This window comes from Stenella coeruleoalba, assembly GCF_951394435.1.
Source record: "Stenella coeruleoalba genome assembly, chromosome: 1".
Classification (NCBI taxonomy): Eukaryota; Metazoa; Chordata; class Mammalia; order Artiodactyla; family Delphinidae; genus Stenella; species Stenella coeruleoalba.
Window position 1 is genome coordinate 16,228,036 of NC_137169.1, and position 9,967 is coordinate 16,238,002.

The following is a 9,967-nucleotide window of genomic DNA, read 5'->3' on the forward strand; positions in this document are numbered from 1 at the left end:
TCAGCCAGGTGCCTAAGGCCCTTTTGCATCTGGCTCTTAGCAATCTCTGCACCCTCAGTTCCCACCACATGCCCCCTGAATGGCCATACACTTTCATGTCTCCCAATCTTTCCAGATGCTGTTTCCTCCACCTGAAGTGTCTCCTGCTCCTGGATTGCCTAGCGAGCTCCTATTTATCCTTCAAAACCCAGCTCAAGTATCATCTTATGGGACAAATTTTCCTTGATTCTCCCTCCTTCCCAGACAAATTTAATCCATCCCCACCTTCTGCTACTTTTGTGCTGGGATATTTTCTTGTGATTCTATCACACTGTGTGCATAAGGGACTTCAATGTAGCCTAGTACCTGGCACATTATAAATACTCAACAGACGTTAGCTTATTTATCTTTTCTATGAAGCTGGAAATGGCCTGAGGATAAGTATCACAACCTGATTTCTGAACATGAAGAAAATAGAAGCCTCTTTCATTTCATGCTGCAGTGTGGCCGGCTTTTGGCTTTGGCCAAAAGCACTAAGTGATATCTTTTTTTTTTTTTTTTGCGGTATGCGGGCCTCTCACTGATGTGGCCTCTCCCGTTGCGGAGGACAGGCTCCGGACGCGCAGGCTCAGCGGCCATGGCTCACGGGCCTAGCCGCTCCGCAGCATGTGGGATCTTCCCGGACCGGGGCACGAACCCATGTCCCCTGCATCGGCAGGAGGACTCTCAACCACTGCACCACCAGGGAAGCCCTAAGTGATATCTTTGACCTTCTCAAGCCAAAGTGTTGGGAAGGTACCCCTTAAATAAACATAAAACACCCACATCAGTTATCAACCCAGGTCCAGTAGTCTCTTATTCACACCCACAGCTCCCTGCACTTCTCACACAGGTACTTAACTTGTATCATGGCTGTTCCCTGCTAGAAAGTAAGCTCCCAATGGCAGGGACTATGACGCGCTTTCATTGCTACATGCCCAGAGCCTGGCACTAGACGGCGCTCCGTAAGTAGTTGTGGGATGTATGCTGGTTGAGTTACTGAGTGTAACCCTACTCTGGCAGATTTGGGGGAGCACCTCGATTTGGGCAGGTCAGGGTCCTCTGCCGTACAAGGGTTTCTAGAGGGGCCTTCCCTGCTCTCAGGAGAACACCTGAACACCTCTTTGGCACCATAGCTGAGAAACGTGGGAGAAAGGCCCAGGGCAGTGCTGTTTGACTTCTGCAGCGTAGGGCTTGGGTTTTGGAAAATGCAGGTCTTCGCTCGAATCCCAGTTCTAAAACCTTAGCCCATCACTTCACCTTGCTGGACCTTTATTCCTCTCATCTGTATGAAGGGGATTATAGTAGTTCTAATGTTCCAGCAAAGTTGTGAGGTAGAAAGGCCTAGCTCAGTACTGGACACATAGGAGATCATCAATAAAAGAGTATCCTCTTCCCTCTCCCTTTAACGCTTCTTTTTTTTTTTTTTTTTTTTTGCGGTACGCGGGCCTTTCATTGTTGTGGCCTCTCCCGTTGCAGAGCACAGGCTCCGCGGCCATGGCTCACGGGCCCAGCCGCTCCGCGGCATGTGGGATCTTCCCAGACCAGGGCACGAACCCGCATCCCCTGCATCGGCAGGCGGATTGTCAACCAGTGCGCCACCAGCGAAGCCCTTAACTCTTATCTCTCAAATAGCGGAAGCTCTTTGGGGAGGGGAGCGTCCACATGGCTCCGTTAGAACTGCACACACACAGAACTCTAACTCATGGACCAGAAAGGCACAGCAGTTAAGAGCTCAGGCGCGGGAACCAGGTTGCCTGGGATCAAATCTCAGCTCATTAGCTGTGTGATCTTGGGCAAGACATTTAACCTCTCTGTACCTCACTCTCTTTATCTGTAATAGAGTAATGACGAGATAGCATCGGTCTCAGACTAATAATAAAGACGTGAAACAATGCCTGGTACACGGGAAGCTCTCACGACACCAAAACACAAGCCAGCTCCTGTATTTAGAGTGAAGGTAATACGTGCATAAGATTTGATTCGTTCATCTCATGGCGGCCCATGATTGGATCTGCTGCTGTGACTTGGCGTTTGTGAGGATTTGAATCTCTGGGCTGCCATTTCTGGCTGCCCCTCCCCCCAGTTCCTGGCCCGGAAGTGAGGGGAACCTGGCTGCAGAGTGGTCCAGCGGCCCAAGTAGTGGGTAGAACCCTGGCACTGGAGTTAGCCTGCAGCCTGAGTTTGAATCTCGCACCTTTGCCACTTCCTGGCTAGGCCCCTTTTCCTCTCCATCCCAGTTTCCTGCTAAGAACCACCGTGTCTATCTCACAGGCTGGATTCGAGGATTACAGGAGATAACGTATGCCAAGCACCCAGGATGGGGCCAGGCTGCGTGGTGAATAGTGAGTCCCTTCTCTCCCTCTTGCTGGCACTCCGCCCCTCCCGGCTCTGGCACTGCCTACCAAGTTCAAAAGCGGCTGCTGCAGCTGTCGTTTCTGAAAATACATTCCCTGGCTGCTTTTGCCTTTTCATCCGAGTCTTCCCCGAAGCCTTAAACATTCCCAAATCAAGGGTTTAAAAAGACAAAAAGCCCAAGCTGACCTATCCACGCCACTCATTGTCAGATGTCCGGGGAGGATCTTGCTCTGCCAGTCACTGAACTTGACATTCAACTCCCCCAGTCAATTTCACTCACATCCGACAAGATCAATGAGAAAAGTAGGCAGCAATGATCAAAAGGGCCGGCAAAGGCTCTTGGGGAACTCTCCCAGCAGGAATTCTCGCCACACAAAAGTGCATGCAGGGGGTGCTCCATAAAAGCTCCTCCACTCACAGGCAGCCCTCATGCCCAGAGACACCAAAAAACGGTTACCATGACAACGCTGCTGCAAATGTTATATATAAATGTGTGTGTGTACACAGCCACACAGGGATGCACAGAAATAAACTCTTGGCACAATTTTTTCCTGTTCTAAACATGAAATAACCTGCAAGATTGATTGCTGGAAGAGAGGACAAAGAAGGTTTAGAACAAACATGCTTCCAACAGACTAGCTCTCAGTGATGGACACCTGCTTTGATGTCGGTCTGTTTTGTTTCCTGCATCTGGAATATAGTAGATACTCAATAAATAATTGTTGAATGAATGAATAAATGATGGATAGATGGAAGAAAGGAAGGAAGCAGGGAGAGGTAGGAGGGAGAGAAAGAGAAACAGCCTGGAGTGTCAGGGCTGGAATGGCTCCTACTGAGAATCCACTCTGATCTAACCCTCTGTTTTTCTGTTGGAGAAACTGAGGCTCAGAAAAAGGAAGGAATCTTGCCAAAAGCCACAAAAAGAATTACTAGTAAAACCCCAGTCCTGGATACTAACTAAGCACTTAATGAATGTGAGTCACATTTCCATCTGAATAATAAACATATATTGAGCAATTATTATGTGCCAGCCACTGCGCTAAGTACTTACAGACATTATCTCATAATTTGCAACAGTGCAAGGGATGTGTCAGGATTCCCACTTAACAGAGATGGAAACTGGGGCTTTGACAGGTGAAGTCACTTGACCAAGGTTATTTAGCTAGTTTGTGGTTGGAATGGGGATTAAACCCAGGTGGCTCAAACACCAGGCTCTGAACCCCTACATTTCTCTCTGAAATGAGGGCCGGGGACCTGGGCCAAATGAGGGGGCAGAAGGGAAAACAGGGGCAAGTTGCCCAAGTCGGGGAGCTGTAGGGAAGGACTGAACTCACATTTTCAGGCTCCCAGTCCAGGATTCCTTCAGTTTGTTCACTGCTTTCTAACAAAGGAACTGGAGGCTGGCTCCTGTGGGCCCTAGAGTCAGCCATCTAACTGGGCGAGGGGAGGGCACGCCCTCAGGCTGCCTTTGAATCCCAGGACTCAGCCTGGGGAGGTGGATCAGGGCCGATCCCGAGTCTCTTTAGTGTTTTTGCGCCCTCTGGTGGTCATATCTTAAAACTAGCAAGAATCAGCTCGCTTGCACTTCTAGCAAACTCCCTCTCTAGAACCAGGTTTTTGTCTTGGTGCTCTGGAAGGAAAAGGAAATGGTACACAAGGTCCAAGTGCAGACTCCCTGCTGCCTTAGATGTGTCATGCCCCCCTTTTTCTCTGCTTCCTGACTGGTCTCCTTGCTTCGACTCCAACTCTCCTCCAATCTATTCTCGGCACAGCTGGCAGAACCGCTTTTAAAAACTCAAAGCTGGCCTTCCCTGGTGGCACAGTGGTTGAGAGTCCGCCTGCCGATGCAGGGGACATGGGTTCGTGCCCCGGTCTGGGAAGATCCCACATGCCGCGGAGCGGCTAGGTCCGTGAGCCATGGCCGCTGAGCCTGCGCGTCCGGAGCCTGTGCTCCGCAACGGAAGAGGCCACAACAGTGAGAGGCCCGCGTACCGCAAAAAACAAAACAAAACAAAACAAAACCCCAAAGCTGGTCGTGTCACTCCCCTGCTTATACTCTCCAATAGCTTCCCATTGATCTTAAGATAAAGCCCAATCCTGAGGACGAGGCCAATGGGCATTCCCTCCCCCCGCCCCCTCCGAGCTCCAGCCTCACTGGCTTTCTTCCAGGTGCTTGAGTCTTCCTAATTCAGTCTTTACACCTGCTGTTTGCTTTGCCTGTCACACTCTTCCCTGCCCCCCCCCCCTTTTTTCTGACCATACCATACGGCTTTCGGGATCTTAGTTCCCCGACCAGGGATCAAACCTGGGCCCCAGCAGTGAAAGCCAGGTGTCCTAACCACCACCAGGGAATTCCCACTCTTCCCTGCCCTTTATCTAGCAAATTCCTGCTTGTTCTTCAAGCCTCAGCTCAAAGGTTACCTCCTTGGAGATACACTTTTATATTTACCAGCGCTTTCTTTTTTTTTTAAATTTTCTTTATTTTATTATTATTATATTTTTGGCTGCGTCAGGTCTTAGTCGCGGCAGGCGGGGTCTTCGTTGAGGCACGCAGGATCTTTCGTTGCAGTGCGGGCTCTTCGTTTTGGCACGCAGGCTTCTCTCTAGTTGTGGCGTGCAGGTTTTTCTCTCTCTAGTTGTGTCGCCGGGGTTCCAGAGCGCGTGGGCTCTGTAGTTTGCAGCACGCGGGCTCTCTAGTTGAGGCGCGTGAGCTCAGTAGTAGTGGCACGTGGGCTTAGTTGCCCTGCGGCATGTGGGATCTTAGTTCCCCAACCAGGGATCGAACCCCCATCCCCTGCATTGGAAGGAGGATTCTTTACCACCGGACCACCAGGGAAGTCCCTCCCCAGCACTTTCAAGTTTAGAAAGCTCTTTGCAATGGAGATTTCTTGTCCGGTGACTGCTTTTCTTGATAGCTAACAACAAGAACCCTATCTCATTCAATGCTGTATTTTCAGCACCTAGCACAATGCCTAGCACATAGTAGGTTCTAAGTATTTGTTGAATGGATGAGTGAATTAATAAAACAAAACAAAAACCCTTGATATTTATTAAGTACTTTATGCCAGGCACTATTCTAAACTCCTGACAAGTATTAATTAATTGAATTACCACAAAAAAATCTCAAAACCCGTATAACAGATGAGGCAGCTGAGCCCCAAAGTGGTTATTCAACTTGCCCCAGGTGACACAGGGATTTACTGTGGGAGCCAGAATTTAAATCACACAGTCTGAACTGGAGCTTACCTTTTAGTTTGCATCCTCTTTTCCCACAAGTATCCTTACCACACCCACCACCCACACCCTCCTCACGTTCCGTCCAGGTCTCACAGCACTTCTCAGCCTTCACTGCCTCCAAGCCTTTACACAGCTAAGCAAGCAGAGACCCCAGGATCAATCATCCTGTCTATGTGCTTGCTACTCTCCGCTTAAAAGCCCTTTCATAACCATTACCTCATATGAACTCTATGTGAGGTGGGCCTTCTCAGTCCCATTTTTTTTTTTGTATCAGCCCCATTTTATAAGTGCAGAAACAGACTCAGAAAAGTTCAATGATTTCCTCTGAATATACAATAAGTATGCATTGTGCATTTACTAAGTGCCAAGCATGTAAAGGATTCAGGAAAATGCGTAACAAGTTGCTACAGGCCATCTATGGACCCCCAGAAATCTCAGACACAACATGAGTTTGTACCCTCTTGCAGGTTTCTCTCCACAGACCTCCATCAGGTCTGGAGGAGGGAAGTGGCTGCAGCTGCAGGGAAGGTGGGAAGTCTCAACCTCATCAGGACCCTTCCCCTTTGTAGAATGAAGCTGCTGGGGACAGGCAGCAAACCCTCCCATGCAGGGCACAAACGACAACCTATTATAGCTGAGGAAAGTGGGAGGGGCAGGAAACCATCCTGTAGCAGGATCCTATGCCAATACCATTACAAGGCTCCTATCACTGGGGAGGGGCAGGAAACTCTCCCATATGGATCTGCCAAAGATAACAAGGCAGAGTTTTGCTGCCGTGGGGAGGAGGAGCAGGATCACTGAGGAAGCCCCGTCCCCAAGCCCAGGGATACAGTTTGCCAAAGACTGAGGCTGGACCAGGATAAGATACACACCACACCCCCCTCCACCAGGCTAGCAAGCACCAAGTAACAAGCAACAGCAGCCCAACCAAGGGATGGAAAGTTGAGGGGTGGACCAGGAGCACTGATTAAAAACCCTCCAGCAGCCCAATCCCCATCTGTTTGAGATGATGCTAGACAAAGTGGAAGCCAGTAGTGCAATGAAGGTAACCATAGCAACAGCAAAGTCCAAACCAGCTCCTGACTACACTGACTTAAGCTCTTACACTAATTGTCTAGCAGAAGATACATACCCATTTCCAGGAATTAATACCATTTCATTTAGTCTCTACCATTCTACACACAATGTCAAGAATTTGGTCAAAAATTATAAAACACTAAAAGGCAAGAAAACCATTGTCAAGAGACAAAGAGTCAACCAAACCAGACTCAGAAATGATGCAGTTGTTGAAACTATTAGACAGGGACTTTTAAACAATCATGATTTATATGTTAGAAACACTAGTAGAAAAGAGGGACCACGTGCATAAACAGATGGGGAATTTCAGCAGAGGTGGAAGTTATGGGTCAAATAGAAAATCTAGAAATAAAAAAAAAAACCACGGTAGCAGAAATGAAGAATGCCTTCTATGGACTCATCACCAGACTCAACAAAACTGAGGAAAGAATTGGTAAACTTGAAGACAGTTCAATAGAAATTATCCAAACTGAAACACAAAGAGAAAAATAAGTGAAAAAACAAAGAAACAGAACAGAGCATCCAAGAGCTGTGGAACAAAATCAGATTATCGAATATATGTGTAACTGGAATCCCAGAAGGAAGAAAGAGAGAAAATGGGCAGGAGAAACACTTGAAGAGATAGTGGATGAGACTTTTCCAAAAATGATGAAAGACATCAAACCATAGATGTAAGAATCACAGAGAACACCAAGTGGGATAAATAATGCCCCCGCCAATAAGAACACAAAAGAAAAAAACACCTAGAAACATCATAGACAAATTGCTGAAAATCAAAGATAAAGAGAAAATCCTGAAGGCAGACAGAGGGAAAAAAAGATACATTAATACACGCAAAGGAACAAAGATAAGAATTACAGCAGATGTCTTATCAGAAACTACGTTGGAGGACAGAGGGAGCAAAAAGTGCTCACTGAACTGAAAAGGTATCTTGAGATTGAAAAATGAGGGAAGCAGCTTCATGTAATCAATGGATCAGTTTGTTAAAGGATAACTTACAGGGCGGGCAGCGACACATAAGCACTCACAGCTGCACTGCGTACCACCGAGGGGCCATTGGGGCAATTTTATAGTTAACCTAGGGTACGGGGCTATGTGCTTGGAAACACAGAATGCATTCCTAAGTCAAGATTTATGAATAGGTAGCTAGTCTTCTGGGTGCTGGGAATACGTCAGCAAACGTCTTCATCATTGTTTGGGAACTAACAGACCATAGAAGCCACCTGGACCTAACGATCATTAAACATTATCTATTAACTACAAAGCCCTTGATGACAGAGAGGAGAGTTACTACCCAGTACAGCCCAACGTAGGGTCAGTGGAAGGACGGGAGGAACTGAACGGGCCCAAGATGGAGTCAGTGATGCTAACAGCCATACAAGCTATACAAGCAAGACAATGAACTGACATCTTTAAAGTGCTGAAGAAACATCAACCCAGAATTCTATTTGCAGCAAGAATATCTTTCAAAGATGAAGGTGCTAGTAACATGAATCCCCACATGGCATAAAATTGCATATGGCTACACACACACACACAGATAAATGAGTGCATATAAAAACTGGTGAAATGTAAATAAGGTGTTAATAAGTCTGATTAACAGTATTGTATTAATGTCAGTTTCTTGAATTGACAATGTTAAGTTTTGATGTTGTACAATAGTTATGTAAGATGTTAACACTGAGGAAATCTAGGTGAAGGGTACACAGGACTTTCTATGCTATTGTTTGCAACTTCCTATGAGTCTATAATTATTTCAAAATAAAAAGCTTTTTTTTTCTTTTTTAATGAAAGCACAACTATTCTATATCATTTGTAGTGGTTAGAGAATCCTATACTTATCTCAAAACTCATAGAACTGTATGCAAAAAAGTCAGTTTTACGGTATATAATTTTTAAAAAATGAGGTGAGGTAAAGACTTCTTCAGATAAACAAAAGCTGAGAGATTTCATCACCAGCAGACCTATACTATAAGAAATCATAAAGGAGTTCTTCATGTGGAAGACTATGATACCAGAATAGGCATTTGGACCTACACAAAGAGATGAAGATCTCCAGAAATGGTTAAAATAAAAGTAAATATAGGGCTTCCCTGGTGGCACAGTGATTGAGAGTCCGCCTGCCGATGCAGCGGACACGGATTCGTGCCCCGGTCCGGGAGGATCCCACATGCTGCAGAGCGGCTGGACCCGTAAGCCATGGCCGCTGAGCCTGTGCGTCCGGAGCCTGTGCTCCGCAACAGGAGAGACCACAACCGTGAGAGGCCCGCGTACCGCAAAAAAAAAAAAAAAGTAAATATAAAAGGCATGTTTAGACTCTTTTAATCACCTAGAAAGATAATTGAGTATCTAAAGCAAAAATAATAGCGATGTGGATTTATAGCATATACAAAAATAAAATAGATGACAATAATATACAAAAGATGGGAGGGAGGAATTGTGAGTAGACTGTTATAAGTTTCTTTCCCTCTATGTGAAGTAGCATAATATTATTTGAAATCAGATGGAGATTAATTAAAGATGTATATTCTAAATCACCAAGGCAAGGATTGGCAAACTGTGTCTATGGGCCAAATCCACTCCTCTGCTGTTTTTGTACAACTTGCAAGCTAAGAATTTTTTTTTTTGGCCGCACTGCGTGGCACGTGGGATCTTAGTTCCCCGACCAGGGATCGAACCCGCCCAGACCCTGGCAGTGAAAGCGCTGAGTCCTAACCACTGGACCACCAGGGAATTCCCTGCTGCCAAAAGGGACCTATGGCTGTTTACCAGAGTGACCGTGCACTGGGGAAAAGGAAATAATCACATTTTCCAGGGATTACTGGATGCTAGCTCTGAACTGATCCAAAACACCACTGTGGTAGGGGCTCATGGAGGTGAGGAGATCAATGGAGTTTTAGCTCAGGTCCAACTCATAGTTTTCCCAGTGGTGGCTGAAATCCAACCTGGGGCTGTTTCTGCAGTTCTGGAATGCATAATTGGAATAGACATACTCAGCTACTGGCAGGATCCCCACATTGTTTCCTGACCTGTGGAGTGAGGGCTACTATGGTAGGAAAGGCCAAATGGAAGCCACTAGCACCATCTGTATCTGCAAAATTAGTAAACCAAGAGCAATTCCACTTTCCCAGAGGGACTGCAGGCATTACTGCCACCATGAAGGACTTGAAAAGTGCTGGAAGAGTGATTCTCGCCACATCTTCATTCAACTTGCCCGTTTGTCCTGTGCAGAAAATAGTTGGATCTTGGAGAGTGACAGTGGATTATCATAAACTTA